Below are 5,168 nucleotides of genomic sequence, written 5' to 3'. Positions count from 1 at the left end.
AACGGAGCGGGCAGGGCTGGAGCAGAGCTTTGGGATGGTGCCGAGCCCAGGCGTGCGCCCAGCGCTGCCGCTGGAAGCGCTAAAGCAGCGCCAGGTCCACAGCCTCCCAAACACCGACCCAGCGCCTCCCTGGGCAGCCTGTTCCAATGCCTGACCGCCCTGACAGTGATTATTATTTTATTTCTAATATCGAGTCTGAACTGCCCTGCCTCAGCTGGGCCATCTCCTCCTGTCCTCCCAGCAGAAGAGACGAGCCCAGCTGGCTGCGCCCTCCTGTCAGGTGGCGATAGCGATGAGATCCTCCTGAGCCTCCTCTTCCCCAGGCTAAACACTCCCTCAGCCGCTCCTCAGGTGGTTTCCACACCCTTCGCTGGACACACTCCAGCACCTCAATGTGCTTTGTAAAGTGAGGGGCCCGGAACTGAATGCAGCATCACCAATGCTGAGTACAAAGGGATGATCACTGATTGCTTCCCTAGTCCCCCCATCCCTCCATAATTGCAGATTAACGCCACTTCTCATTCTCAGTGGGTGATGCATTTCTCAGTGGGCCCAAGCGTGGCACACGGTGTGATTCTGGGGCTGCCCTGTGCATGAGGAGACCTCACTAATGTGTATAAATATCTAAAGGGGAGATGCCAAGGTGCTCTCAGCCACTGGAAGGAGATACACGGGAGGTTCCACCTGAATAGAAGGAAGAACTTCTGTACTGTGCAGTGATCAAGCACTGGAACAGATTGCCCAGAGAGGCTGTGGAGTCTCCCTGGGCAGATATCCCAGACCTGCCTAGATACAAAGCAAGGCCATGGTGTGAAATGGCCCTGCTTGAGCAGGGGGTGGGACCAGATGACCCTCTGTGCTCCCTTCCAACCCCACCCATTCTGTAATTCTGTGCAGGACCACAAGTCGGATTTGGATGATCCTCGTGGATCCATTCCAACTCATGATATTCTATAATTCTGTGAACTTCTGGCTTTCCTCTTAACACGGGTGACCATTTTGCCCATGTGTCTCTGTAAGGTGACAGTGCCCAGTTCCTGCCTGTGGCCTGCTGGGTTCCTTAGTCCTTAGAACCCTCCAAGGCTGGCAGGATCACACCTGGAAGAGGAGCAGATGTTTGGAAGTGGCTGAATAACAATGCCAGCTGGAGTACTTTCATCCAGCCAGCAGTGAATTCCCTCCAGGATGACAACCAGCCACACCAAAGGCTCCTGTGGTAGGGGCTCTTCCAATGCCTGTGCCCTCCTCCTCTTGCCTGTCCCCTCCCCAAGGTGTTCCCAGGCATCCCAAAGGCCAGGAGTCTGTCCCACTAAACATGACAATCAGAGTGTGCCCATGCATCAGACATGTCTGTGAAACTCAGCAAAATTCCTGCTAGGAATCTTCTTTCAAGGATTTTATTGCTCCTGTGGCATGTGTCCTTTTTAATATCAATGGATTTTATTGTTCCTGTGGCACGTGTCCTTTTCGTAAGGAAGGGCATCCAGGGAAGGAGCAGCATGGAAGGCAGGGTGCCAGGCTGCTGTCTGTGAGCTTCCAGAATGTGTGTGTGCTCTGGGAGATGGGAGAATTGCGGGGGCAGAGAGCAGGCACCCCACAGATGCCACATTCCAGGAGGAGGCCATCATTCCTGGGACACAAAAAACCCCATCCCTTGTCCTTGCCCAGGTGGACATGTCCTGGCTGCTCTGCAGGACCTGGAAAACTCTGGGCATGCTGGGCCTGGCTTATATTGCCCCCAGCATCTGGAGAAATGTGCAGAAAAACCAGAGATGGGCAAGCAATCTAAACCAGTCACACAGGAAGGGATGGGTTTGTGGGGTGCAGGTAAGGCCTGGCCCTGTCATTTGCAGGGATGGGGACAGCCAGCTTCACATTCCACGAGGACAGACTGCCAGGCAAAGTGCACCTTCCCCTGTTCCCAGCTGCACAAGATGATGCTCAGGACCAAAACCATGATGCTGATGCTTGGGGCCGTCAGGCTTTTCCATCACCTTTACCTGCAGGAGCTCCAGCACCAGCAGTAGCAGAGGAAAGCAGCAGGAGGAGCTTGGAAATCCCCTTGAGGAGGGACATGGCCTAGAGCCAAACTCAGAAGGGATAAAGCTGGCACCAGCTCCTCTCCCAGCTGAGAAATTCACAGACTGGCTGAGGTCAGAAAGCTCCTGGCAGCTCAGTTTGTCCATGCTCAGGTGGGGCTGTCTCAAAGCAGTTGCCCATGAACTTCTGCAGGTTTGATATGTCTGAGAAAGAGACTGCACAATCCCTGTGAACAAGCTGTGCCAGTGCCTCATTACTGTCCCAGCAGATGTTTCCTGATGTTCAGAGGGAGCCCCTTCTTTTCCAGGTTGTGTTCATGTCCAGCCACTGGCTGTCTTTTCACCCTCCCTCCTGCTATTTATATACATTAATAGGATTCCCCCTCAGCCTCCTCCAGTCTGAACAATCCCACATGTCCTAATCTTTCCTCACAGGAGAAATCTTCCAATCCTTCATCATCTTCGTGACCCTTCAATGGACCAGAGGCCAGAACTGGACACAGCACTCAGGTGTGGCTTCACCTGAGCAGAGGGGAAGGATCACCCTAACCAACACTTCCCCTAAAGCAGCCCAGGATGCCATTAGCCCTCTGCTAGTGGAGAACCAGGACCCTCACAGCCTTCCCTGTGCACTCCAGATGTCCCAGCATGTACTGGCATGTGGGATCCTTCTTCCCCAAGTGCAGGACTTCACAATTCCCTTTGCTGAGCATCAAAACATTTCTGTCAGCCCATTTCTCCATCACGCAGATCTTCAGTGAAGGTGGCAGATGGGCTGGACCTGGTGACACGAGTTACTGCTCTTCCACCAGACCTCACACCACTGATCACCAGTCTGGGACCAGTCTTTCAGCCAGTTTTCCATCTCCCTCTGGGTTCATCCAGCCCGTGCACCACCACTACCAGGAGGTTACAGGAGATCCCACCAAATGCCTGACTCAAGCCAAGGCAGACAACAGGCCCTGCTCTTCCCTCACCCACCCAGGCAGTCATTTTTCAGGGTTATCAGGTCATTTAAGCCTGACTTCCCCTTTTTGCATCCATGCTGACGTCAAGTGTTTTCTCACAAACTGATTTATCCCTTTGCCAGAAGCAGTGCCCCTTGTCTGACACCCTGCTGGTGCTAATGCCACCCTGCCTGTGAGGGCTTTTGATGACTGTCACTTATTCAAGATACTGGGGGAAGGGCTGAACTTGTCCAGCTGTGCTGTTCTGAGAGCAGAGGGGTTTCACAACAGCACCCCAAGCCACACGTGCACCAGGACTTTCTGAGTGTGATATATTGAGTCTTGAGGCATTTTGGGGTGCATGTGTGTGGGGGAAGGGGCAGTCAGGCCTTCCCTGGTGAGGTAATGCTCTGCTCATCCCCATTCCCAGTCTGTCCCAGCCCTGCCGTGGCTGCCAGTCCCTGGCACAGCAGAGGCAAGGCTCCACACCTGCCCCTGGAGCCCCAACCAAGCTCCCCAGTGGCCAAATGACTGCAAAACCCACCTGGGACAAGGGCCCAGGATGGCTAAGGAGCAGCTAAAGCTGAACTCGAGGTGAGCACAGGTTTTAACCCTGTCCTCCTCTTGGAGTTTTCATCAGATGAAACACTTCTGGAACCCAGGAGGGGGTAGCTGTATGTGTCCTTTTCTCTATCTTTTCATGCTTTCTTCTTTAATTCTCTCCTCTTGGAACTCATGAACAATTTAAAATAGAATGGGCTTAAAGTTTGCAAAGTTGAATGGGCTAATTTAACACTCTGAGGTAAGTGTTTTATGTTGAACATGTGCTACTCTAAACCTTTAATTAGTTCTTTGATTTTTAAAATATGCCAGCAAGGTATTTTTGGTTGTTTTGGCCTCTTGAGAGTACTTTGCCAGTTTTTCTCCTGTGTATCCAAAGCAGAGCACATCAACAACCACCAGCCCTTTTAAAAGCCTTGTCAGGCAAGTTGTTTTGGGCCTTACAGTGGGGGGAACCAGCCAAAAGCCAGAGCTGCTGCCTCCTTCTTCACCAAAGGACTGATCTGTACCTGCAGCTTTGCTCCAGGTCTGGCTTAGACTTGCAGAACTAAGACAAGGTTTGCCAAGCCTGCTCCTACCCTGGGACTGCAATCAGCACCATGCAGCACCAAACAGGAGACAACACCAGCATCCACTTATTCTGTCTTTATTCACCGGGGAGAGGAGGCCAGTATTGCATCTTGTCTTCTGCATGAGCCCTGAGAAGCCTCAGCAGTTCTGCAGAGCTTTGGTCCCTCTTACCTACACAGAACCAGTCCTTGGTTGTGGCAGAGCTGATGTGCCTGAGGAGTGTTGGAACACAGGAGCCTTGTCACACAGCAAGAAGGAATGAGTCTGCCCCAGCAGCAGTCACTGGGGGAAGCTGTTTCCTTTCTTGTTCTCTCCAGGACCAGAGCTTGTCCCAGCTCACATCAGGCTGGAGAGCAATGGAGCATGGTCCATTAAACCACAGAGCAAAACCAATGCTCTGGAAAGACTGAAAGAACCACGAGGGAGCAAGGCTAAGGGTCTCTGCTCCAAGCTTTGTGGGATGCCTGTGAAATTTTGGGTTTGGTAGGGCAAGTCAGTCTTAGCAGTGCTGGCCAAAGGATCTTTGCTGGCTACCATCCCACCAAACCCCCTGCACTGGCTCCCACCAAGCCCCTGCCCCAGCCACACTGCCCCATCTCGCAGGGGCCTCTCCAGGCACCCCTAAACCTGCAGTACAACCCCAGCAGGCCCCTCTGCACATGGCTGTTGTAGCACCACCAGGTTAGGCAAGCCTAACTCTTACCCTGGGCAAGGGAGGGCACTGCCTGGGCAGCCCTTGGGACAACAGACTGCAGGGACAGTGTCCTTCCCCAGGACAGTGAAAGGGACACAGGCAGGCTCTGAAAACACAGAGCAAAGGACTGCTGGGCACCCAGTTTCACAGTACCCAGATGGACCTGTGGATGTCCCACATGGGGATGCAAGGCAGCCCAGAGAGCACCACACACTGCTGAGCCCTTCAGAAAGGCAGCTCAGCAGCTGCCTTTGATCAGCCATTGCCCCTTTCTTTTAGAAGAGGCTGCTTGTCCCTTAACCATACCTCATAAAGCCCAGAATCCCCCACACAAGAGCAGAACCCATGCAAGTGAGG

The sequence above is a fragment of the Passer domesticus genome, chromosome 7 (assembly GCF_036417665.1).
Source record: "Passer domesticus isolate bPasDom1 chromosome 7, bPasDom1.hap1, whole genome shotgun sequence".
NCBI classification, from domain to species: domain Eukaryota; kingdom Metazoa; phylum Chordata; class Aves; order Passeriformes; family Passeridae; genus Passer; species Passer domesticus.
This window is presented reverse-complemented; position numbering follows the sequence as displayed.